The 27,356-nt window shown below is 45.9% G+C and overlaps 2 long non-coding RNA genes across 2 annotated transcripts in view; both read left to right on the top strand.

Moving 5' to 3' along the window:
• The window catches only part of LOC112994302 (uncharacterized), a 48,314-nt gene that overhangs the window by 739 nt on the left and 20,219 nt on the right, over positions 1–27,356 (top strand). The window lies entirely within an intron of this gene.
• LOC112994298 (uncharacterized) lies at positions 6,303–14,249 on the top strand. The gene is made up of 2 exons (XR_003261919.2): positions 6,303–10,180; positions 14,054–14,249. It is a non-coding gene; the product is annotated as an uncharacterized LOC112994298 (long non-coding RNA).

The following is a 27,356-nucleotide window of genomic DNA, read 5'->3' as shown; positions in this document are numbered from 1 at the left end:
ACATCCTGTCATCTGAGAATATAGAAAAAATTTTGGAGCCCAAAGATATTTTTATATTTCAGTGCAAAATGCTTGCTGAAGTTGTTTCCAGGGCTGTGACATCTCGTGGCTTACTATATCTATGCTAAACTATACTATAACGATTGCTAAGAATAATGCTATTAGAAGCCTTTGTTATTATTCCTGACAGCTAGATTATTTTAATAATGCAAGACTAAATATATAAATTAAGTTTTTCATTATACAGTTTTCCATATTTCTGTTTTAACCACCTGCAGTGTACATGCATGGCTGTCTAGGTGTAAATATGTTTTTCATAGTAAATTATGCATGGTAGGCATTTTGTCATCTATCTTTTTTTAATTGGTGAAAACATCCAAACACCATCAGTAAGTTTTAAGTCAAAAAATGAAATGGAATGTGCAATCATTTTTATCTTTCATGAGGGAAAACGGTCTGTTGCACAAAGTACTGTGGTGTTAGAAAATGTGATTAAAATGGAGACAACAGAATTGAGCGTCCAGATAAGCAGAGTGGAATAATTCTGCAGGAGAGGAAATTGAATCTTTGCGCTTCGTGACTGACATTGGCAGCAGCAATGGAGCTACCCCTTGAAATTAAAAATGCATCCAGGAAATAACTGGGAGTTTCAGAAAGCATGTTGGGAACAAATGCAGTTGCTTCTGCCAAGCCCAAAATATGTGCGTGGGCTAATACTGATTCATCACGAAATACATATTTTTTTTTTTTATTTCCCCAAAGACAAATTAACCATTCCAGGTTTTCTTTTGTGGGGGTGGGAGGGAGGGTGGAGGAGGGGGAGGACAATGAAAGTGTCTGTGTAGTTCCTGGGCTGATGGTATTACGGCCCTGACAAATTTGTCGTCTTGGAGGGTTCAGGGCAAGAAACACCCACGGGCTGCTCCTACTCTGCTGCTGCTGATACCCTTCAGTGATGTGGTGAGAGCGCAGGGTGTAACCTTTTTGGAGTGGGGTGTGCTTAGCACCCGCCTGCCTAGGTCTGGTGTGCGCTCTCGGGCATTAGTAGAGCTTAGCTAAGAGCAAAGCTTGGCTGTGCTTTTCCTTCTGTGCCAGCACCGAAGCCTTGCTCTTGGATGTTTTTGGTAGTCAAGGTGGTTTTTATAAAATAAGGAAAGATTAATGGTGTCTCTGCATGTGAGCACTCTTTGCCTATAACGGGGATGTTGGCTTTGCTTAAAGGGAAGAGCAATAGTTTGGGTGTGTTAAGATATAGGCAGCGTTTGCTTTGTGTGCCTGAAGCAGCTGCATCAGGGCTTGTAGATGCTTCACGATCTGAGCAGCTTCACTGCCAGCGTGCATGGTGGAAGGAGATGTGCTTTGTGTCGAAACGGCTTGATTGCAGTGCAGTGTCGTGTAGTCTGGAGCGAGGACAAATAAAGACCAGCTCCTTAAGCCTAGCACTGGGTATGCCTCCACCAGGGCAGCGAGCTGGGGAGGAGATCAGCACTGCTGGGGAGCGCCGGGGGCTGCGCGGCCCTGGGCCGGTGGGAGCTGCTGGGCTGGGCTGGGCCAGCAGCGAGCGGCGGGTTCAAGAAACGGGTCTGCGGGAATATGGAGACGGCGGGAAGAGCCAGGCAGGGGCTCGGCGGGTGGTGGGCAGCAGCTCTGGATTCAGCCCTGCGTAGAGGTTCTTCACGGACAAGGGCACTGCGGCAGCTGTGCGGACCCATGTGGCGGTGCTGTCCGTAGCATGGGGTCTGCCCGGCGAGGAAAATACCCGGTCTGCTCGTGAAAGCTTGCAGCCAGACCCCGCTTTCCTACCGCCCTCGGCCGGTGGGTGCTCGGCACCCCTGCCACGCAGCGCGGCACTGCCGTCCTGTTCTCACCTCGCAAGCTTAGGCATATGGCTGCTTCTGGTGGTCCTGGCTGGCTGCTAGTTTTCCTTTTTTTAATCTCAAGATCTCTAGCATGACTTCATCTTCTATTTTGCCCTCCTGCTTCCACTAACCAGATGTCTTTATAGCTGTGATATGTATTTTTTCACTTGCTATGGAGAAAATGTATTCGACTAAATAAGGGTGAGGAAGATGCATTATGTTCCTAATGAAATGTGACCAAATTCATATTTTATTTCGAGTTCCCCGTCAGTGCTAATTAATTACCACCCATGAGCTCGTTTGAATAGTATCTGGATTTCACGTGAAGTTGCAGATGATCATTGACTGGTTAAGAAGCATTAAAATCTCACTCTTTGGATATTAGGACAAACCTAGGTGTTCTCTTAAAGAGAAAGGTACTAACGGCAACATAGAGAATAAAAGTAGGGGATGGAAAGAAAAATACAGAGAATTTACACATTCTGTTAACTTGATAGCTTTAGGATCGTTATGTTCATTTCCTGTTAAAACATTTAATTCAAAAGGAAACTCACGGAAGAATACTCTTCAGGCACTTAACATTACTTAATCACTCTAAAAAGATTTGCCTTTTGGTATAGCAGTAAAACTTTATATGATGATTGCCTATTAACTATCCCTACAGGACAGATACTTATTTCTAGTGTAATAAGATCTCCAAGCTGGTGAGATACTAAGTGACCCTGCTGGAATATGAAAAAATAATGTTTTCTCAAAAAGTAGATTTATAGTTTCATGGCCCGTTGAAGAGATTCACTTCCTTACTGCTCTTGCAAATGCAGAACAATATTATTTTATGGACTTTCTTTGTGTTTGCAAATGCATGAGTTTAATTCTTGAATAAATGAGCTCTCAGACAGAAGGGGACAGGCAAGGAATCATACTATATATAGTGCACGTGAAGTTGATAATGGGTCAAAATATAATGTGGCTGTAACTAACATGTATTTTTAAGATCAAAGAGAGCTAATGTACTGAGACAGTATTAAACTAAATAGGCAAATTCAGAGAGATAGTTTGACCTTTTCTGCTACTTAGTTAAAAAAAGCTTCTACAGTCAATTTACCTTGAAAATGACTGTGGCGTTACGGAGACAGCCCAGGCAATATCCGCCTTTTCGGCCCATCCCTCAAGCACCAGCTGTGCCTGCAGAAAGCCCAGCTGTGCTGCCTGCCTCAGTGAGGCCTCTGGGACAGGGCCGTCCCCAGGGCTTTGGGATGGGGCGTAGCTGCCCAAAGCAGCAGCAGTGGAGGCTCCTCCATCTGAGATGATGAACTTAAAACACACATTCGTCTGTGGCCCTGCCTTGGGGCTATTAAGTGTCTCCCTAGCACGAGGCACGCTCCCAGAAGTGCCCCTCTCTCGACAGGGCTGGGCACTCCGCGCACCCGGAGCCGGTCGGGGATGTCCTCCACCTCCATCCCTGAGGGACTTGGTGCTGGAAGTGCTCTCAGGGTGTGTGTTGTTGCCCCACAGGGGTTTTGTCTTCCACGAAACACGCAGAAGCGGCTGCCGCTTTCTTTTAATGCAGCTTTTAAGGCAGCGGTGCAACGAGCTGCAGCTGAGCGCTCGCCCAGGAAGTGGGAGGCCTGGTTCCTGCTGCCTCCCAGCGTGGCGGCGGGGAGGCTGGCGAGCGGCTGAGCAGCACCTCTGGGTCGCCATGCTGTGGGTCCGGATTTCCAGAAGCTGAGCCGGGATTTGCGTTTTCCAAGCAAGGGCTCTAATTGCTTGGATGCCACCAGTAGGCCTTGGCATGAGCCGGAACCCTCCTTGTTTCTACCCACAGAGCAGGCATAAAAGCTCTTATTTCTGTGGCTGCGGTTTGCAGCGGGGTGCCGGGGTCCCCCTCCATCCCCGCTCCCCTGGGCTCATGGCCTGCGTGGGGAGCTGGTTCAGGGAGGTGATCGCAGCACAGCACGTAACGAACGTGCTCTTCCGGCGTGGGTCAGGGCTGCCACGGTCAGGCAGCTCCAGCGGTGCCTGAATTAGCGAGCTTCGAGCTCTCTCCGGTGTATTCACTGTGCTCAGAGGAGGGGAAATTAATATTTGTCCTTATTATTAAGTCTTACTGCCTAGTGCAAGGTTAATGAGTGCCAAAGTCAGGTGTCCCCCCGCTCTATGTGTTGACCATGCTGGTGCCCATATAGTGTCTACCTCTGCTTGGCACGCTGTAGAAATGCCATGTACTTAATGTAGGGTCCAGGCACTTTAACTCTTTATTCTTCTTGACCCTTTCTTTGTTTTACATATCATGCTTTTGTTGATGATCACTTGACTTTTTTTTTTTTTTTTTTCCTCTCTCTGCTTGAGACTGGAAAAATTATTACCTGAGAAGGACTGGGCTCCTGGCGTATATGTTATTTAATGTAAACAGTGATCTTAGCAAGCAATACTGAAATAATCAACCAGAAAAATCAGAAAAGCAGAATATAATGTTATCCTATTTCAAAGTTGCAGATAAGGCTGCATATTATTTGAAGGCCTTAACAAGAATTTTCTTTTATTAATTTGTTTTTTTCTTTCCTGTAATAAAAGTCTTAGAGAATCAGCAGACAGATCAGTGGGACTGAGCTGTCTGTGGGTGCCACGAGACAGTTACTTTGCAAAACTGTTTGCTCAGAGGTTTCCTTCTCAGCAAGAAGAATAGTTAAAGAAGCATATTTTTAATTTCTGTTGTTTGGTTGACTGGTTCAATAGCCTGAGAAAGCAATTACAACATACGGACGTGGGTGCGCTGCTGGACGCCACGGTAGCTGTGCGGCTGGGTGTGATGCTGAACCACGTGTGCTGTGCTCGGCACTCCCCGGGTTAGGCTGCAGGTGTTGCTAATTTAGCTGAAAAAGTGACACTGGGTGATACTGCAAATTGTTTAGTTTAATTTTTTCGGACATTTGTTGTTCATTTGAGGTGCAGGTTTTAGAGAGAAACTTTCAGAGCTATTTCCAGTTAAATTATTTAGATAATGATTTAGAAAACTAGATAGTAATTGCTCTAGGACAGGCTGTATAAAGGATATGTTTTTCATATCTGCAGCATAACTGCTGCATAGGTAGTTAAATGACATTCGCAGTTACTACTGTTGTCAGCTTCACTAGTGAACTTTAATAGTGGTGCTTTGAATTGCTGCCAGGGAATTGCTGGGCGATTTTTTTGGTTGGAATAAGTTGGGCATTTTTTAATCCAAAAATTTCAAATTTGTGATGGTGGAAATGTTTTGCCACTCTGAATCAAATTATTTTCTCAGGGAAAAGCTAAAACCTTGATTTTTAAATAAATTCTTTTTTCAACACTTATTTCATAGATAGACTTTCCAAGCATTTAGTTTGCTATAATTTAACTTAAGAAAAACAGCAATAAAACAAAAGACTTCATGCTTTTTTAACTATTCTGTTAAGTACATTTACTTAAATTTAGTTTTTAAAAGTAACATAAAAAATATAACCTGAATCCCCCCCCAACCTCCAAATATTTTATTTCATATTGAGTGTTTCTTTTCATTGAACCTGAAGGGATTTTTGTGATACCCCATCTCACTGGAACATTTGAAATAAATCCAAAGTGATTTGTTTGGTAATTAGAACCATGGTTTTCATGCTTGGTGCTATGCAGACATAACATCTAATATACAGATTTTGAAATAATGAATGTATCATCCAACTTATCCCACCTATTTTTCTTCAAAAATTCCAGGGCTTGGGGCATGAAGTTAAGTGAAACCAGTGACTTCTCCTGGGTTTGTAAACGATGAGCTGTTTCTTGTTGAGACGTCAACTTTGCTCATCAGTGCTTTTGAACAGTATTTTATCTTTAGTCCCAAACTCCTGGCTTTGGATGAGATTGCCGCTCTGGGACTAGGCTGGCACATCAGACCAAGCTGTGTCACGGGCACAGCTGTGCAGCTCGGATGCTGATGGCTTCTGCTTGCCTCTTTGCCATCGAGGCTCTGATGACTGACGGGCTGGGTCAGTGCCAGATTTCCTCCTTTTGAACTTCTGGATGGATGATTTCTGTTAACGAAGATTGCTGTGTGCCTCTGGAAGATGCTTTACCTCTCTGTGTCTTCCTATTAAAAAAAAGAGGAAAGGTATAATCTACCTCTTTGAAATTCTCAAACAAAAGCTTCCAGAAAAGCACAATGTATTATAATGTTATGCTCCTTTGCTCTAAGTTTCATTTTTGTCACTAGGAACTCTGTTACGTGTTAGGGCACCTTCTGTCTATGTATGTGGCCACCTCTGGTGCCAAAACGAAGTGTAAAATAGCCCATTTCTCAATATATATGTGCTCAAGCCATTAGTCTGCCTCTGACCTACAATGTGGATGGTGTTACTTTGGCTGTGGTGAAGGTTTTATGCTTTTATTTTACAGCACCTGGAAGAACGCCAGGCAGTGGAGAGCGAGAGCAGAAGTACGAGATGCTACTGTGCGTCAGAACAGCCTTAAAATGACTATCGTGTATTCTCAGCTTTGAGAACTGAATTCCATGGGTTGTGATTGAATCCTCTGTCAGACCCGTGGGGCTCAGTTCTTCAGCTTGGATATTTCTGTCTTCATATACACAGGAGATCAAAGAAACACTTGATCATTCGCTGACTCTTCTGGATGGTGATAGCAGCAAATAGGAAAGAGAAAGAATAACTGATATGAATCATTTTGACAGGGAGGTTTCACTGCAAAGGCCGGGTTCTCCTATGTTAAATAGCTATACAGTGATTGAATCTTTCCGTAGCTGATAGGCTCTGTGTTGCTGTTCACTCTTTAATTCACTCTGCTGTTTCCTCTCAGTTTTATCAAGTTACATACAGGTCCCTAAGATATTGTTGATTGAATTATGGTCCCTAAATATTGCAAACTGGTGCAGCTATGATGAGCCGCACCGAACTGGTGAAACCCTGGCCCTCCCCAGCCTGAAGGCCAAGTTTGGCGGCTGCTGCTCAGCCACGACCTCCTTGGTGCTGCCCTGAGACCACTCCTGTTGGATGTGCGTGCTGTTTGTTTTGTTTTGTCTTAGGCCAAAGACCCATTTTCCGTGAAGAAGATCTCAGTTCTGACTCAGGTATATGCATTTGCACCAGGCAGCAGCATCTTGCAGAAACACACACTTTCTTTGCTGAAGAGGGTAATGTACTCCCAGAGTCTTTGGGTTAGGGAAGTTCTGTTGCAAGCAGCAATGGCAATGAGTGGTGCACTGTTGAAAGGCTTGGCAGCATAGGTGTCCCTTTACAGGTGGATTCACCCAAGCCACAGGCTGATAAAGTTCATGCTATTTCCATGGAAGAACCATATTCACATTTTTCTTTCAGGCATCAGGAAGATAAAATTTGGGGTCTTCTCCAAGCATATGATGAGTTAACCTTGCCAGTGAACTTCCCACCTCTTTTCTGCAATAACAACACCTTTCCAAATTACATTTTTCCAAATCAGTAAAGTGAATTATACACTGATCTCATCACTGTTGTGCAATGCTCTTAAAAGCATGGGAATGTTAAAAAAGAAAAAAAGAAGAAAAAAAAGAATCCCACAGGTGCGGGAGGAGCAAATTCAGCTAAGTAGCTTAAAATAGTCATGTGCCTTTTATTCCGAGAAAAGTATTTACACTAAAGATAATCAGATATAATCACTGCTGCCTGTGGATACAGATGTACCTTCATATTGATGTGCTTTTCATACGAATTTGTATTCTAGGGGTTGAGGAAATTCTTTGCAACTGTCTAAAATGTATCATGATCGCCAGTCTAAAGACTGTAATACTTGGAAGAGTTCACCAGTTCCACCAGATCATGCACTGGGAATACCCATTATCTATATCCATTAAGGAGGAGAAACGCACAAAGGAAAAGAGAAATTTGAAGTTTTGTTTCCTCTACCTTCTCTGTCAGGCAGAGGAGCTGAAATCTGAGTTCAGAGTTAGTAAAACCTGCAAAAGAAGAGAAAAAAGGGAACAGTTAACTGAGTGTCTAGCAGAGGCAACGCCATGGATATTAGACAGCTGAAGGCACAAAGTGGGTTGACTTCCTTCACTAAGAGCCCAAGCTCCAGGCAATGATGCAGTAAAGAAGATGACGTATTGTCTGACGGTAACCACACAAGGCAACTGAGGAAATCAAGATGGTCTTTCATATGGGAGTCATTGCAGTCCTACCTCTTCAAGGGCAGTCCTCCAAGTGTGGTGTAAGTAATGCTGTTTTTGCTCAGAAGTCTACACTATGCTGACCAAGTAGTGAACGCTAGCACTATTGGCACTACCTTAAATTAACCTTAAGTAGTTAGGATATGGAGGAGTGAACAAGTTACCGTCAAATCAGCAAGGAAGCAGATACAGAGCAGTAGCTACTCTGTGATTGCTTGCTTGCTTGCTTGCACGAAGGGAGAGGTAGGTTCCCATACAGGCAGAGCCCTGTCTGTATACCACTGCTAACACGCTGCAAAATCACAAGCCAGCTTACCATGCGTTTAGGGTATTGTAAATGTGATATCGCTACCAAATATCATGCTTAGGTTATGGCAGTAGCTATGTCTAGGCAGCTCTGAACCTCCCAGCTGCCATGAACTGCCTGCGTCTAGATGTGCAAGTCTTGAAACTTCTGTCTTGAACTTCAGCCCTCCGTGAACACTGGGCTTGGGCGTAGGAAGACAGTCCTGCCAGCCCACATGTGATAAAAAAAAGTAGTTGGTATTTGCATCCTGAACAGGAACATCACCTGATCTTATTCATGTGAAAAATGGTCAGGTAAAGAGTTGTTCCCAGAATTTGTCATCTTCAAGCCTGTTTCTGCCATTTTCTATGGTCTACGATTGCTACTGGATAAGCAAGCACAGATTAAAATGATCTGGCACAGAGCTATTTTGGCAGCAGAAGCGGCCTTCCAGCTCCAGGTGACCGTTCAGCGTGATCTGCCTTCGTTGTAGGCTGCTGTTTACTTTCCAGCTTTGCTTGCCCTGGGTGACAAAGCATCTTTTCAGATATTCTTGGGATCTTTTAGCTTATGTTTATTGGGAGCAATCTTATCTTTAAACCACATAACTGAGATTTCAAGTCCCAACCTGGAGTATAAATGTATTTTATCCTACTGACAGTCCTATGGTTTCGCAGCAGAGTTAAGTGTTTTTGACAAGAGGTTTCAAACCAATGTACCTTCCGTCTGTCTAACTACGCTGCCTTGCAGTGTGCACCTTCATCCTGCTTCCCTGAAACCGAAGCAGTCGTCGGGATGCCCCAGCCTGCCGGGCACCCCGGACTCGGTCTGCGGGGGGATGCTGCCTTCGGCACGCTGTGGTCTCGCAGGACGGATCGCAGCGCAGACTTTAATGTCAGTCAGTGATGTGTTTCCCGACATTTTGCCAGGCGCGCTGTGTGTTATGGATATCAACTGATATAAGCCATTACTGTTTTCACCAGCTTTGGGTACGAGCACGAGAAGCTAAGGACTTACGGCTCTTAGGGCTACAACTCTCCTGAAGAATTTTATCATCTTATCTTTTCCCCTGATTTAGGAAACTGATCTCTTTAATCCTCTAAATGTTTCATTTTGGAGCAAAATTTTGACAACCCCCCCCCCCCCCCCCAGCAGAATCATTCAGGTGAGTCCAGCCATATTGGCTACTACTGCTATAGATTTGAAACTTGATTTTGGGGCAAGTAAAGCATTTGCTAAAAAACACTGCTTCTCGCTATATGTCTTTTTCAAGCCGATCTGTGCCACCTTTTGATGCTCTTTCACAGAGTAGCCTGTGCACTTTTTCTGAATAAAGCGACGGGCTGAGTCTTGGCGTAGCTGTGAGGAGAGGCCAGGCCCGCGGGCAGCGCGGCGTGGCGTTTGGAGACGGGTGACTGGAGGGATGTGAGAGAGCCTGGACCCTTAAAGTGGAGCAGCAGCCCTGAAGATTTTCGCGTGCTTGCTGTTCTTTGCTTGTGGCTTTCTGCTTGCTCTGCCCCACAAACAAATGAGGACAAACACCTACGGCCTTCTGCGACGATGTCCCCGGGTCCCTCCGAGCTGCGGCGTGCTGCCTCCTGCTCCCTCTGCCGCGTGGCTCCTCGCCCCGTGTCTCGGGGGACCGGCTCTTTTTTTCTTCTCCTTTTCTTGCAGCTCATCCCACAGGAGACTCTTCTCCCTGCCTCGAGACAGCGCTTGAATTGAAAAATAAACCTCCCCAGGGCCCGGAGGGGCTTGCACGCTACGTTAAAGGCAGGAGGGCAGCGAGCGGGAGCCGAAGCAGCACGGGCAGGGGAGTGGACGGAGCCGGCCGGCCGAGAGCAGCCGGGACGCCCCGGGCTGCAGGTAAGGCGAGGAAGCGCCCTGTGGCACTCGCCGCTGCTCCCCTGCTGCCTCCCACCCCGTTGCCTTCTCCTTAAGCCTCCACCTTTTCCCCAAGACAGTGCCTGTGCGTCCCGCGAGTGCCGAGAAGACGTGCTAGTGCAGGCTGCTGGCGGGCGTTTAGCCTGCACACGTGCTCTCGGGCCTTTCCAAACAAGCGACGGCGCGTTTCGCGCTCCTCCGGCGGTGGCTGCGTGTTTGCAACCCTCTGGTCCCCCAAGACAGCATAGCCGTTGCCAGCTGCGGCTCATCTTTTTGGCTAGCATCCCTTTCTGCTTCCAGGAAAATGATGAGTTTCTGTCAGGTTCAGTAACCCTGGTGTCTGCCCAGCTGAGAGAAGCAGCGCTTGTCTGCGTGCGTGAGTGTGCATGTGTGTGTACGGAAACCACAGCCCTGACAAGCCTGCGCATCTGCCCTGGAAAAGAAACAGCCGGGCTTAAAAGCCGCGGAGTCGCAATATGCTGACTAAGGTCACGAGTTTTCGGTGACTCACAGTCTGTCTTTCTGGCAACCCAACCATAAGGCAGGCTGTGCTTTTTTATCTTTTTTTTTCTTTTGGAAAAAAGTCTACATCAGAAAAGTTACTGCTTACACATCTCCTGGAAGGTCTCTGCCTTTGGCAAGTCACGTGCTGAAGGAGAGAGATCTCCGTTATCTGCATCCCTCCCTCGCTCTGCTGTGCTGGCCTATCTTTGCACACGCAGAGAGACACCCTTTTAATTTACATTAAGTTAAAGTTATTCTAAAAAAATATTTGCTCGGTCATCACTCTGGACACCGGGAGTCATCCTCATTTCCTATTTTCTGTGTGTCACTGCCCACCTTCTGGCAGGGAGTGCTAGGCAAAGCCAGCTGCAACAGGCTGCATCATCATCATCTCACTTGGGCACTGGGATATTTTTGGCTGCCATTAAATATCTAGTTTCTATAGTGAGGGATAGACTGTGTTCACATTTTCTGTGCTGAAGATATGAATGGCATGGCTTCAGCTTTTAAGAATATCTGGAATTGGTCAAAGAATGTTATTTGTTAAGAGAATCTGAAAAGATAGGATTTTTTTTTACTTCTAGTTTTCATATTCTTTTTTCAGATTTTCACTGACTCTCCTCATCTTTATTTTGCTCTCTTTTTCTTTTACCTCTCAAAATTTTATTTTCTGCTACTTGTTGAAAAATTACAGATTTTTGGAATGAACAAGCATAATGTTATTGGAAAAGAAGGCCATCTCATTTGGAGATGTGAAGGATGCTTTATAGTCAGATTTGATACAAAAGCAAGCTGCCAAGCGTATTAGTCTGTATGAGTGAATATCTGCTGCTCACCTGTACGCGCTCAGCTCAGCCGCTGTGCGGGTGGCGGGCAGACCGCGGCAAGCCTTCGTGCATCACTGCCAGAGAAACGGATGGGCAGTGCACCCGCCCCAGGGAAACACCTCTTAGAAGCAGGTCGGAGAAAAATGAACCAATTTGTATAAGAATAATTATTGCTAGAATGATTCATCCAGATTCACAATAATGTATTTAATACTGATCATCAATTTGTTGTTTAGGGAAAAAAAAACCCCCACCAACCATGCATTTTCAGTCTCTACAGAGAATTTCCAACAGTATTTCTATTACCACTGTGCTTGGGTTAAATCTCCTGGTAGTCCTGTGAGAATTTTTATTTTTTATTTATTCTCATTTTATAGACTGGGAAGCAGGGACATACTTGGCTGAGGACACAGAATGAATCTATTTGAAGTTTTCTAGGAATTTTGCCATAGTTAATACCACTGGTTGAAAGGCTTCAGCAGAAAGGAGGCTTTCAGTGCTTTCTGTAGCCTAGCCCTCTTCTGAACAGATGCCAACGGTGCAAAAACGTCCTCTGTTTTGCTTGCACCGTTGCTCAGAGAGTTGCTTCCACTGCTCCAGTCCATGAGAGATGTTACGGGAGAGATGTCACTTGTTTTTCATGTTTCCACTCTTCTGTGTTTTCTTGTGCAAGCTCAGATGAGGAAGAGATTTTCCCGGACGTGGATATCTGTGGCTCTTGTGGTATTTTTTGGCACATTGCTGCCAATCAGCTGATTCCAACAGAAAGCCCCCAACAGGAGACTGGCCAGAGAGCAGCCTTGAGTGTTTGGGCACTTGCACCGTGGTGGGGGCTTAGCAGTGAAAATTTTTCTGTTTCCCAGCATGAAAACGAAGCTATTCTGTTGACTTAGATTTCACGCAGTGCTGACAGCATTCGCTGGGGTGCTGCCAGCAAACAAAGGGCAATATTTTCTTAAAAAAGCAGAAAGCATACTAAAGTTTCTAAGCCGTGTTTGTGAAGGTTGCACAGTTGCTTGATTAGGAGCTTGGAGTTGGTCGGACTCCTTCCAGCTTCCCCACTTCACCCTCATTTGTGCATGATATTGCAGCTGTTCTGACGAAAAACAGTTATTTAAAAATTTGCTTGTAGCTATGGCAACCTGCATGCACTGTATTTCAATTGAAACTCTCAAACAGCAGCAGAAGTTTCTTAATAGGATATTTATGAAGATTTTAGTCTTTGTACATTTTTTAAATGGAAATATTCCATTTTTAAAGGAAGTTATCAAAATCTCATTAATTTTGGAACTGGATTTTTGTTGTGAGAGCTGCTGCTTAAGCTCTCTTTTTGTGGGGCTTTTGTTTAAGATTCCTCTGGGTGCTTTAACTCTCTAAGCGCCTAAGACCCAGGGCACTTTCCAAATGTCTGCTCCTGCTAGGGTCCACACCAGGCCCTCCCTTCTCTCTGGTAGACATCTGTTTTTATAAGGGCATGGTGGAGTGGCAGGACGTGTTTGGTCTGTGTTTGAGTCAGGCCAGCTGGCTTGCAGATTGACAGGGATCGCAAATTTTGCATTTACACAGTGAATAAGCTGGGCAGCTTCTGTAGTCCTTTGCCCATGCAGTTGCCAGGTATCTGCCCACTCTGTGAGCTGCAGACAGATGTGCTTGCAGCTGGATTGTCCAGTCCCTCAATAATATTTCAATGCAACTTCTCAAGGGGATGGTCTTTCAGTGTCTACTCACAGCCTGCCTAGGTGCAGCTGCAATGTTTTATAACCACACAGATGGCTCCGTGTGTTAGCTGCACCCTGGAAGGGTTAATCTGTAAAGCCGCTATTTTCTTTTTGTTTTCTTTCCTCTTCCTTTTCTCTGCACATACGCGCCTTCAAAACTAGGAGGATAAAATTAAGGAAGCCTAGCAGAGACGTACACTCTGCTGCACTAAACCACCCCGAGCTGTGATGATACATACCGGTGCCTCTGTAGTGTGGGATTAGGTCTAATCTATACTGTTTCTTGACCAATGGTTTTGACATAAGCTTGTCAACAGGGATTTACCTAATTGCATCTGAAACAGTACGGGCTTTTTGCTAGCAAGCTCCCAGAGCCCAGGCGGGGAAGGTTGCTCTTAGTAAGGGACAGGTTGTTGGCCTTCAGCTGCTGTGGATGCACGACTGGTCACTCTTGCTTTTCTTCACCAGGGCTGGTTTGCACTGAAAGACTTCTGAGGTGTGGACAAGCACTTTCCTCAGTTAACACAAGTTTGTTTAACTGCGAATTGGCTCCTTGTGTCCATAACAATGGGATTATTCTTGACCCATATGGTAAAAAATTCTTTTTTTGGAAATGCCTTAAAATAGATTGTAAGGAGCCAGCTTAGGAGGTGCTATCAAGGTATTGAAAGAGGATTGTTGTTTCTTTATTCTATTCTGTAGAAAAAGGTTTGAATTGATCACGTTTCTCACAATACATCTAAGAGAAACCATGCAATGCGTGTTAAATGTTAAACACCCTCTTGCCCTCCCTTTCTGCCTTTCAGACTGCCGTTCTCTCCACCCTCACTCTGGCACAATGAGCATCAAGTGTCTCATCCATATGCCACATCTATTTCTGTGATCCAATGAGACAGGAACAGGACACGAAGAAAGAATATATTCCTATTAGATAGGCAGGGCTCTAGGAGGGGAATTGTACTATTGTGAGAGATTAAAATAAAATGATGAAAATTTGCAATCCATTGACTGTACTAAATCAACCACACTTTGTTCAGCATTGTGAAGCTCTGAGCTTGGAAAAGCTGCCAAACGGACTAGAATTATGATATCTGTATTGGGGTGGGAAGTTTCTCATCCTATAAGAAATTAGAGGGATCAAAGGAAATAAGATTGCATGGGAGCTTGAGGAATCATGTAGTCTAGACCATACGATGGTCCACAAAGCATGAAGAGGCACCAAGGAGATGCAGGGCTTCCTTCACAGCTGGGTCCAAGCTTTAGCAGTTTTGTGTTGCATAAATTCCCCATTGCAGTACCACCAGGCAGCTATGGATCTGCGTGGCCCTGAGCCTCTGACACGGAGACAGCCCGCAGGACTGAGCGGAGCCGAAGCACGCCAGCCCTTCGATGCACGCAGGACTATTATAAACCTGTGCAGCGTGACCGAGGCCTGAGGTGCAGGGCTGCAGGGGTGGCTGTCCAGGCGTATGCGTCTTCTCCTCTGCTGGGTCACACACTGAGAACAGCTTGGCTGACCCCGAGGATTAAAGCTCCTCGGCTTTTGCTGGCGCTTGCAACATGCAGCACAGCCATGCTGGGGCACCTGCGCAGGCCCCCGCTGCGCTGCTGCCCGTATGCCATGGCCATGGCACGATTAACACCAAACTGCGCATTAACACAGTGTTAACGCCAGCTACTTCAGGACATTGTAGTGAGGCAATCATGTCAGATCTTCCTGGCTTAAGAAAAAACATTATCTTCTATTGGAAGAGGCTGTCGAGAAGCTGTGTTACCAGCTGTAGCCTACCTTGCTATGTTATTCTGATTTGTTAGGCGATTTTAAAGTCATACTGGCTTCTTCTACTGGTTGAAGAAAGGAAGTGCAACTAGAAGCCTGACAATGGGGAGAATTTGCTTCAGTAGGATTTGTGTCTTATTAGTCAACTTGCAAGTGGCGACTCACCTTTGCTTAGATTTTATTTTAATGGGAATTTTCTCAGTCTCTTTTTATGACTAGAAGGTGTAGATGGGTCTAACTTTTTATCAATTCAGTGTTTTTAGCTTCAAAACCGTAATAGAATGAAAAATGCAATCTGGAAATGAACCAAGAAGGCTTATTTTGTTCTGTAGTTCCACACTGAAAAACCAGGAGCTTTTTCTCTCCTTACTCAAAACGTTGACCCCAACTCCAACAGCAGCTCTCAACTGGATGGAATCAGCCGAGTAAACATGTGAGCTGCCACCCGCGAAAGCCGTTTGCAGAAGCTGCTCGGAGGAGGCGCAGCATCGCGGTGCCAGCCAGGGTCGCCCGTGGCCACCCAGCAGCTTGAGGCTGCCTGCGCGGCTCGGCGACGCTGCTCCGACAGCCCTGGCAGGGTCCCTTGCCTTCAAACAAGCGTGCAAATATTTATGGGAGCCTTTTAAAATCTGTTGATCACCATCTGGCTTCCTGTTTCAGACATAGTGCAGTGTTTCCAACATGTCTGGTCTTTTTCTGATCAAATAGGTTGCAAATTTTAGGAGCCGTTGCTCTCCGTGATTTCACGGGAGCTCTCCAGCTAAGTCTGATGGATGGATAACTTTGAAATTCTTCTCTGTGACTTTTTTAGCCTTTAAAGTTCCATTACTCTGTCCTGGTCAGACATGTGGAAAGTTCTGGCCCCATGTTTCTACTGTCTTTGTTTACTTTCCTTCAGAGATTTTTCCCTTTCCCCTTAAAACCTTACAGCTTGCATCCTCAGGGGAAAAAAAACCTAACCCCTTCCCCCCCCCCCCCAACTTCTAGTTAAATAAAATCAGCTCATATAAACCCCTTTCAAGGTCCAAGAAACCTTGTGATAAAGCCTGGTTCTGTAATGCGAACTCCTCAAAATTGGCAGAGAGACTGAGGATGGGCATATTTATTTGAGCAGAACAAATATTTATAGGAGCCTATTAAGATATGTCTATTGCCATCTGAATCATCTGCTTCAGAAGTAATGAAATATTGCCAGTGTGTATTTTCTAAATATGGGGGTGGAAGTGTGGGGGATATGCATAACTAGACTGACAAGTATTAAATGCATTTATTAATTGAATGCATTTAATATTTTGGGTCTTTTCCTACCTTTCCTCAGAATAGCAAGAAAATCTGTGAAGCTCATTTTACCCATTAGAGGGCAGAAATGTAACAGCAAAGAGCCTGGGAAGTGTCGCTGGTGAGTGCCTGTGCGAATGTAAATCAGCGGCAGAGGTAATTATGGCTGGGCAGAACACCATGACAGCAGCCTGCTCCAGCGAGATCAGGCAGATCTGGGCGCTGAAGGCAAAAGACTGTATGTTCTGGATTTGGATCCATGTTGATGCACTCCTTTCTTTTTTTTTTTCTTTTTAAAATAAAGTTCTGACAGTCTCGGAAGGGGGGGGGTGCATATTAGAACGTGGGCATCTTGAAAACTATGATGCTTAATATCTGTCAAGCATTTTTAAGGGGAAAAAAATCAGAGAGTGAATGTTTGCCAGTTAATTCTAAAGATAGAATGTTTGAAGGGGGAGAGTGGTTTGCTTGAAAAATATTAGTTTTAGTGGGGAATTTACAGGTGGCATTGAAGGGGCACAGAGCGTACCCAAAACTATCATTTCTGTTGACCAGCACCAGGGATTTGTTCCATGCCTTTTCTGGATGCTGCAAGAGCAGAAATTTGGCTATCCTCAGTTTGTTTAATCAAAGCAGCTCTGCAGTTGCCTTGCTCCAGGGACTGGCTGTTTGCACAGAAGATTGCTCATCTGAACCTCTGAAACCTTTCCTCCATCTCCTTCCCCCGTTCCCAAAACGGCTTGGTTTGCAGCAGCGTGCAGCTCGCTCTTGTCGAGCTGACTGCCAAACGGCTCTCCGAATTTATTAAAATGCATTGCTCGCTTTGCTTCAGCAGTGCTGATGTTGGTAAGAACAACAGGGCAAACACCTCAGCAGGCAAGGCGAGCACCTGCGTGGCGTTTATCTCACGCACTCCCCGAGGCTGAACACGGCTCAGCTACTGCACGATGGGCAGCGGCGATACTAGCTCTGGATAGCGCTGGAAATCGGTGACACTAGGCCTGACCTGTTAGAAAAAACAGACACCTGGGTAGCTGGTCAGCTTAACGCCAAGCTGCGTTCCCGGCCACCGCTCCGGGGTTGCTTCTGGCAGAAGCTTTTCCCCAGCTCTGCTGGAGCCCGCGGGGCGCACGGCCACGGCTGCCCGGCCACGCCTGTGGGATGAAAAAGGAGGAGGCAGCTCGGCGGTGAGAGTGTACCATGGGGCCCAGAGACACCAAAAAATACTCCTCCTCCCTGCACAGGAGAGAGGAGTCTCCTCTACTGCCTGTTCTGCAGAACTATGAAAATCGGTTAACAATTTTAACAGTAGGGACCTGTGTTTTGGGGGTCAGAAAAGCTATGACTGCTGTCCAACACCATATCTAGTTGTTTTTTTGGGGGGGGAAACAAGGATATCTAAATACTCTGAGTATGTGACAGGGAGCTAAAGAGCATTGCTGAACAGCCCCACAAACAGGCTGAAGGACAGCACTGAGCTGCTGAAATAAAAATGCACCAGTGGACCCAGACTGATCTCACCTGTGAGAGCTGAAGTCCCTGTTGTCTTAATAACCAGTTGTGGCCGGTGGGGTTTGCATCCCATCTCAAAAGACAGAGGCATTTGTTTAAAACTCTTAACCTTTGTTTAAGAGTTGCTTGGTAATGACTCACCACGGAGGGGATGGGACTGCAGAGGACTGAATCACTGCTCGCGCTCTGCTGTGGGGAGGCTCTGCAGAGCGCAGGTGAGCGCAGCCCCGGTGAGGGCCGCGGAGATCACCACCCAAACTGCTGTCATCACTTCGACTTGATAACTGCTGCAGCCTGGGCTCAGCCTCGCTGCTGATGGCATTTTCCACTGCAAGACCGTTCTCCTGATTTTCTTTGGATTACACTGGTATTGCCCTGTGTCCAAATATAGACTAACTCAATGTTTCCATTTAGTGCTTTTGTATGTAAAATGTGTTAATCTGTTCTAAGCAGCGGAGCATCTTCTATAAGCTGATACACTGGCACCGCCTGTGGCCTGTCGCCATTCAACGTTTCAGAGCTGTTTAAAGGGGAAGCGTGTGCTCCGCGGCAGGGTCCAGCCTCGCCGGGGTGCCGGGGTGCCTCCGGCCGGTGGGGCTCTGCTCCTCACCAGGTCTGCTCTCTGAGGGCCTGCGGAGGTCATCACCAGGCGCAACGTTGCAGACTTAGCCTGTTTGGAAAGAAAGCCCTGGGGTCCTAGCTGGTCAAAGGCTGAATCAGAGAAGTGGGGCTTTCTGAGGGGGTTGCTAAATCTTTGAGGATAGCAGCTATGTACGGAGAGGCTGTGCTTGAGGATGATTACTGTGTAGGATAAAATCTAACCAAGGATGCACATGAATAGCTTTGCAGACAGTTTCCAAGATAGAGGTGACTCCATAAGCCATATAGACAGTCCCACTCCTTTCTGCCCTGTTGAGTGAGCTGGCTCTAAGCTGTCTGCTCAGCAGGAGTTACAGACAATGCTGCTGCCAGCAGTGGAGCAAACAGCCTCCAACACCTCTATTTATACCTAGAGAGCTGCTGCCTTGGAGTTCGTGAGGGAAAAGGAGAACCAGCAGCTGGCTCTGTTTGCCACGAGCAATGTTTCCCTTGCACAACCCACGTTGCTGCAGTCGTCGCCAGCTTGTACCGACCCACAGCTGTTGGAAGGACCCCGCTCACAAGGCAGAGCTGCCTTGCTATCACATTTCATAACATTTCCTTGCTCCTAACTGACTGGATGTTGGACATCTGGTCTCAAGTCAAGGCAGGGAGAGCTGTGCAGCTCTGGAAGAACTAAGCAGAGAGAAGTGTCAACCTGTTGGCGGGGAGAGACCTCAATTTTCCACAGTGAGTGAGTGACAAAATAATTACATCATAACTGGCAACATTACTGCTTTAAGAGGATAAATTTCTCAAAGGCAAGACTGAGCCGAGCAGCGTTTGCTCTGATGAGCCGTTGGCTGCTCTGCCTTGTGCTGAGTTCACCGTGGCTGCTGTAGAGCAAGAGGCTACGCAGCCAAATCAACGTGGCAAAATCAGACACTCAGGTGGGGTCACAAATCTCATCACTGAGCTTTTCACATATTTTTGTAACACAATATTAATTTTAGGAGAGACCATTTACCAATTACTGAAAAATTCGCTTCCCAGCCCACACCACGAATATTTCACACAGGGTTTCTTGCACTTCTCCCACTTGCTGTTGGAAGCCACTGGCCCTAACGCAGAGAGACAATTTGCTGTGCCTGAAGTTTAAAAAAAAAAGTCTCTCTCCTTTCTAATAGGGATTAGATGTGACTGTACAAGACTCCTCCAAGGACAGATAGGGTTAGGCTATGAGCCCAGCAACTTATACCCAGCAGCCCTTAATGGCTCTGCATTTGCAGGCTCTTTGCAGCCCAGGAGAGTGGCTTAACATTTCTTTTAAAGAGCTAATGTTTGTGTTGGGGTTCCTGTAAATTCATAGTGTTTCATTTGCTGCCAAATTGCAACAAAACCCCCAGAACGATTAGGAAGCTTTGCACGTAGGTACAGAAAATGCAGTCACAAGATTGCTAAATAGAAATTGCTCTATCTTTAAATGATCATGAGCTGTCAGCTGTTCCTTTGTTCAGATTATTATGGACACATATAAAACCTCTGATTGAATGTTCAAGTTTTCACCAGCTAGCATCCAGACGGATGTCTGATAAAATAACAAACACACCCCGCTCCATCCCTCCTCAAAAAGCCCCTTCCTGCAGCGGCTGGATTTCTCCCTGTGTTAAAGCCAGTATTTCATGGGCTAAATTGGACAAAGAAAGCAAACAATGTCCCTTGCATTGATTTCCAAATCAAATCATTGTTAATCGCATCAATATTCCCAGCCGATTCGACAGCCTGCGAGTCCGGCTTTCCGCCTCAAACAAGCTGCTTGGTGCGGGCGCCCGGGGCGCTCTGCATGTGCCGCGGAGCTTCGCTGGAATTACTGCTGGCAGCATTCGAGTCCAACTCTCTCACCTCTTCTTCTCCCCTCCCACCCTTCCCCCTTGCACAGAAAGGAGGGGAAAAAAGTCATTTTTCACCTTACTTCAGATTTCTAACCTCTCTCAGTCACACCAAGGGGGCAGCCGGGATCTAGTGTACCCCGACTTGCCTGTAAACATCCACAAAACCGCCACCTCCGGGAAGCCGGGCAGATGCTTTGGTGGAGCGAGTGGTGCACTTCCAGAGTGAAACTCTGCTGTTTTGTGGCACGACCCTCAGGACCCCTTGTGGGGATGAGGGGTGGTGCGGAGGGCACCAGCCACCTCTGCTCGTGCTGCTTCAGGCTGGGAGCCCAGCCCTGCGCGCGTTTGGCCAAGGCACCTGGAAACCCATGCGCACTTTCCTGAGGTCAGGGAGACGCTTTAAGGTGAGCAAGTGCCCATCCTTTTGGAGACAGGACACCAGGACAGGGGTAGCAGAGTCAGTCCCAGTTGAAAGGCAGCACGGGCTGAGACTGAATTGACCCCGGGTTTGCTCCTGGTTCCTGGGGCATCGGGGACCAAGCTCCCCTTTGCCTAACGAGCCCATCGATAGGTCAGTGGTGTTTTTTGTCAAAGTGTTTCCCCCAGTGTCTTTCCTGAGATCATCTGCAGACTGGCTGTAATCTGGCGTTAGGCTGTGCTCTCGGCTGTGGAGTAGACGTTGAGATTGGGACTGGTTTTTGGGGGCTCCCTTCCTTGGAGATGGAGAGCTCGGCGGGGCCAAGAGGGTGTAGGAAGAGCCACGCCATCCTGGTGAGACACTTGAGCTGAAGGTGCGGAGGACTGGTGTGACGTGCAGCCCCCTGAGCCATCCCAAGAGGCTTTGCATCAGCTCTAAGGGAGCTTTAGCCAAAGGTGAAGACATTGGGGCTAACTTAATCTCTATCCTGGTTATGGTGTTACAGACCACCGCTTGCTCTGCAAGTGGCAGGGGCCACGCACAAGGCAGCGGACATGTCGGGAGACTCTGCCATGGGCACGCAATCAACCCCATCTGCTCTGCAGGTGGCTTCGTCCCCTAGAGACCTATTCTTCACGGCTGTCGCGCTTTCCTGTATGTTCAGCCGTAAATCAAATTGCCATGGTCTCTGAGAATAATATTTTCCCCCCTCCAAAAGTCACTGTTTATAGAGTGGCATCCTATTTTTCCCCCGGAATAATCATTTTTGTAATCTAAAACTGACCAAGAAAACCCAAACAACTAACATGGAAGAAAATAAAATCATCATGGAAGAAATCTCCGCTGACCCAGCTCAACTTCCCCATAAATGTGTATTACTGCTGGAGCTTCCTGTGAAGGCAGCATTGACGAGACTTACTCTGCTCAGTTTTTACCTACTGACCATAGCAAGTGTTTTCCTCAGCACACTATCGAAAGGTGTTAGAGAGCTGATGTATTTGCAGTTTTCTGTTTAATAGAGCTGATATTCAAATCAAGCGATGTCCCTTGTCACAAATATAATTTCATCCTTCTACAGCACTTGCCAGGAACAATGCAGTGGCATCGTTGTTAGATACTGTGCTTGGTTCATTGCTTTAAAATATGTTAGCACTTGGTTCATAATAGGTTTGATGGCTTGAACAATATAGGTGCTGAATTTTTAATGGTAGCAATAAGGTATTTATTTTATTTGTATTTGTAAAAGCAGCAGGAATGACAAACGCCTTTCAAGAAATCTTTTTTCTGCAAAACTAAGTCCAGTTTTGCAGCCTTGCCTGATGGTGCCAATACTTTTTTTTTGAGGTGGCACTGAAAAAAAGCCACAATTACTGCAGGTGACTTCTCATTTGGGGGTGGTCTGGAGAGTACTTTGGGGGCTCCAGCAGCAGATTGGGAGTTTTATCTGCATCCTCGCAGCCTAGTGCAAAGCTTCTGGCCAGCACTGGGGTCTCATCTCTATCTACAGGGAGAAAATTTTGTCCATGCTTGAAACACCTTTAAACTGGTGTCACAGATGCTGTGCTGACTCCTGAGAGGAGCTAAAACCTGTGATCGATAGCGTTATGGGAGGAAACCCTTCGTGATGCAGTACCTTGCTAGCAGTCACTTGCTTTATATGCGATGGTCTATGTGTTTAGCTAATCGCAACGATGCACGAGCTACTCCTCCCCCCCAGAAACAAGTTAAAAAGTTGTATGAAGTTCATACATGTGTGTGCAGCAGGCAGGTTCATACAGGTGTCTGCGTGCGAGCAGGAGAAAGCACGTGGGACTGGGGGGGCTTTCCCCGGCCAGGAACCCCTAACGATGGGGGGCGGGGAGAAAGGTGAAATTTTGAGGGAGGAGCATTTGAGAACATCTCTGCAAAGCATAGCACAGATCTTATCTTTAAAGTCGGAGACACAAAAATTCAGCTTTCTATGAAACTGGAAATTGTGTCTCATGCAAAATATGCTAATTTTTGAGTAGAATTTCATTCATGGAAATGTGAACTAGGGTAATTTCTTCCTATTTTTGAATGCAAATTGCAATTCAGCCTTAACTATGGTAGTATGCCCATAATGCAGGGCTGAAGAATGTCTATCAAATTCATTTTATTCTTGTTTTTAACTTGACAAAATCTTTTTCAATAAGCTTCATTTCCTCCGTCCCACAACAGCCTCTTGTACTGCACATTACAGTTTGTTCTGAAGAGAGGGCTCAGCTCATGCAGTCAGTGTCACAACGTGGTTTAGGACTGCAGGTCTCCCTAACCTGCCTTGCCTGGGACTGCAGCGCTTCAGGCTTGGCCTTTAGAGCCTGATAAGCAATGGCCTTTGCAGCCTGCTAAAATGCAGGCCTTGAAAAACCAGGCCCTTCCTGACCTATTGGATAAGGCAAAGGAGTTGGGGTAGACATGCCCCATACAGCTTTAAACAACAGCTGGTTTCCCACGGACTAAGCCGTCTGCACATCTGCCTGGCTCTTTGGGAGCTTTTTGTAGCCCCTACTTTGCTGCAATGCAGTGGTTGGAGCTGCGGATGGTGAAGCTGCTTTTTAGCTGGCTAAACCTTCCTTTTCTTCCCTGATGACCCACACGCGAATGTGAAAAAGCTGCATAACCACCACCAGACCTGAACTCGTACTGAGCGCCACAGGCACTGAGAGAAAGAAGAATGGGGAGAGGGAGAGAGAAAGAGAGAACCGATTGAAGTTTGCTTCCCCTCGTATATTAAATTGATTTCCAAAAATTATTTTGACACCTTCTATCTGCTCACAATAGCGTTGCCTGCGTATTTATGTGTTGTTCTCTCTGTACGAGTCTAATGACTGCCTGAAATCATTCGCTGAAAGCCCTCGTTTGGACAGCCCTCTGAATACCTTACAGGGTGCGAAAGCCTGAGGTGTTAGTTATTGTTCAGCTCACATCTGGAAGCGGCTCCAGCCCCGCGCCTGGCACGGCCAGTCGATAGCCTCGCTCTATATTCCACTGGCATCTTTTGCTTTCCTCGGCTTATGCTTTCTGACCCGACATTGCTGGGTGGTTTCGTAACGGGGGAATTGTGTGCAAGAGGCAAAGTGTGCTCTTTTGTGGTAGATAGCTGGTACGAGGTAAAAACTCATTAAAGCTCCTGTTGTGACAGAGGTGGCAACAAAAGCAGAAACCTTCCTGGTGCAGGGGGGACTGCCGTCCCTGTGATAACAGGCACTCAGACCTGATACCTGGGTATCGAGTGATGGGCTTCACACCAATTTCCGAAGTGCTGTCAGCCTGCCTCAGGTCTTGAAACTTCTCTGCCAAAGACGGCATGATGCTGTTACTTCCCACCGCTGCTGCTGTCAGAGGTGATTTGTTCCCACCTACACTTTAGCGCAATGGACACGTGAAGTACCGCATGGAGAAAATAAATAAATCTTTTTTAATGCCCTCCACTCGCATTTCAAAACTCTCTCTCTTTTTTTTTTAATCATAGAGAAAGGGTGAAAATATTGTTGACTGCGCTTAACAGGGAAACCAAGGCAGGTTTCCTCCTTGCTGGGGCCACCTGTGTTTTACAGTATGTCAGGCAGCAGGAGATGCGTGTTAAACAATGTAATGTTCCCTGCCATAGAAAGTCATCACTACACCCTCCCGCGGTGTCGTGGGAAACTCTCACAGCCTGTCCCAGAATAGTCTGTAGATGCTTAGGGCAGGCAGACATCCCAAGTTCATAAAATGACCTAAAGTCTGGTACTGGTAAATTATAAGAAAAAATCGCTTATGGTAAAACACCCTAATTAGTAGCTATCACCATCTAACAGACCAAAACATCTCATGAGTTTAATAAACCCGTTGTACACTGCTCTGTCTGGCTGCAAGGCCGGGGGGGGAGGGGGGGGAAGCCTAGGACAAAATAAGAAGAAGCTGTGTTTAAAGGAAAGGCATCTTAACAAACAGTCTCACTCTTCATGTTTCAGTACTTAAGTCACAGTGCAGCCTCCTGCTATTATTAGAGCAATTAAAATGCAGTTACTTTTTCATCTTTATTTCAGTTCTTGAATAATTAAAGGCACTTTACATCAATGGTGACCCATAAATGAAGGCATTTGGTATGTGAAAAGCTCCAAAGGGTGGAAGACACCAGGGTATCAGCAGTGAGCAGAGTGCAACTGAGATTGTTAATGCTACAGTAAGCTCCCTCCTTTGCGCAGCTCTACAGGATCATGGAAAGAGGCCAATTGCTGCATTTCTGTGCTTTATCTTGATTAAACGGCTGTTTCAATTTGGTATTCACTCCTTTCATATTTGTAATCACTTTAAAATTTTCATTTCATAGTATTCACTTATTTAACTGCTTGTTTCCTGCCAAGTCTAAAAAAAGAAAGGCTTTCCCCTCCCTTCTCCTTTTGGAGCTGTAATAAAGGCACAAGAGTTTACACAAAATTACTTCTATATTTAAAGTCTCCTGATGTAAATCTCTGATTGCTTTAAATAGCCAGAGCTGGTAGATATTGCAAATAAGTATTAGAGTGAGCGAGAACAAGCTGCTGTGGGAGACTGACAGTGGCTGCAAGGGTGAAGGCAAGCCGAGGCAGAGGGGAGGGCAGCGGTGGGCTGACCTGCAGGGATGCCTCCCCTGCCCGGCTGCCCCTGAAGGTTTTGGGGCATGATTCCTTTTCAGTTGTGTGCTGCCTACCTGCTAAGGGGCTGTGCTTATCAAGCTCATGTGCAGCACTGCGGCGGTGGGAAAAGGCCCGCAAAGTCCCTCCTCGGAGGCACCGAGGCTTGGTCACTTCTCCAGAGTTGCAGGAACAAGAAAGCTTGCGTTGGGCTGCAACGATCGCCAAACTGCCAGCAGCGGCAGAACAACCTCCTTTTGGTTCCTCATCGCCTTGATTGAATATCATCCACCTTATATCTCAAGCAAGGTGATGGGAAGAGAAGTACTTGGGAAAGGAAGAAACCATCTTAGATCTTATTTTATTATTAATATGCATGAGAATGAGAAATCAGCATATTCCCAGCTGTTATCTGGACTAGTTCTCTTTTTCTTTCTCTAAATACATATACTCAGTAGTTGTTAAAAGGAGCTATGAGCGACAGGACTGTAAGTTGTGAGTTTCCAGCTTCTTGCTTTTCTTAAGCTGTAGTGAAAACGATGACCAAACGAGGGACAGATATTAGGAGGGGAAAACTAAAATCTACAGTAAAAGTATTTCAGCTAAAAAACACTGGAGTCCAAGAGGGTCCTTAAAATTCCTGTTTTTTTTCACTTTCAAAAAGCAGTCGTGCATTTATGGCCTTGATGGTCTGTCTCTGAGATCTGGACAACCCTCCCTGTCCTTTGTATGGATTTTCTTTAGCCTTCTAAGTCTCAGTGACATGAATCAATCATTACTGAGCCTCTCTGCAAAAATCTCACGTCCTTTCCACTATGAGCTTCACCCATCATTCCTTTTTCTAATCAATAGAACAAAAGCCAACTTCAATCTTCATTCATAACTGGTACAAAAAACAAGTCTGAGGTTTGAAAAGAAAATTCTGTTCATTTCTCCTTACTGCGCCCCCCCCCCCCCTTTTTTTTTAATAAGTATATCTGTTTCTGGTTTCTGACAAGATTTGGTAACAAGAGGTGCCCGGTGTGAAGGCATGAGGTCTCATGGTATTTCTGATAGATCTGGAAGCAGCAGTGTACTTGCCTTTTGTCATAACCCAAAACCTCCTGAGGACACGCGTGATGAAAAAGCCTTTTGAGAGTTACCGAGTTGGAAGAATTGAATGATCAAGCAAAACTTGACCAATTATCTGAACTAGCTGTTCAGTGGCATAGTCACACCTGGACCGGATCAGACTTAGTCTCTTTAGTGCTGTTTCATATTACTCTGCGCACTTCCAATTTTTCTCAGTCATATAGCATGCCACAAAGCCTGGTCATATCAGACCCCAGGGAATACATAGCCTAAGCTTTATACAATATATAGACTAGCAGCTCAGAAAGTTTCATGGACATCACTAGTGAGAAGATCAATGCTTAAAGGTTCTGGATTTCAGAGGTATTAGGTCTTCAGAGGTTGAGGCATAGGATTTTCATGGCCCTTCCTGACACCGTGAGAAGCATGAGCACTCTATAGGGTCTTCAAAGGAGAGTGATTGCAGGGTCACTCATAAGTATTAATGAATTTCCCAAACTTTTTATAAAGTGGAGATTTGACCTTGTTACAATTTTTGAGGAGGGGAGGAAAGCTAAAGAGCAGGGAGAGGATAAATGCAGAGATTTCCATTTGCCTTAGCCGCAGAGTGATCTGAGTCAAACTCTGTCTCAAAGGAGAAAACGTCTCCTGCAACCGCACATGCTAAGAAAGGGAGACAATAGAAAAGGAGAAAGCATGAGTGAGGAGAATATGGGAATGCCGGGAGGTTTAGGTGAAAATTAGAGCAGATAAGTGCTGAGAACACATTCTCTAAAGGTGAGAACCAAGAGCTCTGATTTTTTCTGCATATTAAAATTAAGGCTAGCTGTCTCCTTCACCTGGTTTTAATAAAACCATGGGCAGAGGCACAGATGTGCAGAATAGCCATACAAATTATCACTGTCAGCGACAATACCTCACTGTATGCTCTGCCTCTTTTTCCCCTCTGCTTGGTTTTAC

This window comes from Dromaius novaehollandiae, chromosome 15, assembly GCF_036370855.1.
Source record: "Dromaius novaehollandiae isolate bDroNov1 chromosome 15, bDroNov1.hap1, whole genome shotgun sequence".
NCBI classification, from domain to species: Eukaryota; Metazoa; Chordata; class Aves; order Casuariiformes; family Dromaiidae; genus Dromaius; species Dromaius novaehollandiae.
The sequence above is the reverse complement of the archived record's forward strand: the minus strand, read 5'-3'. Positions and strand labels throughout refer to the sequence as shown.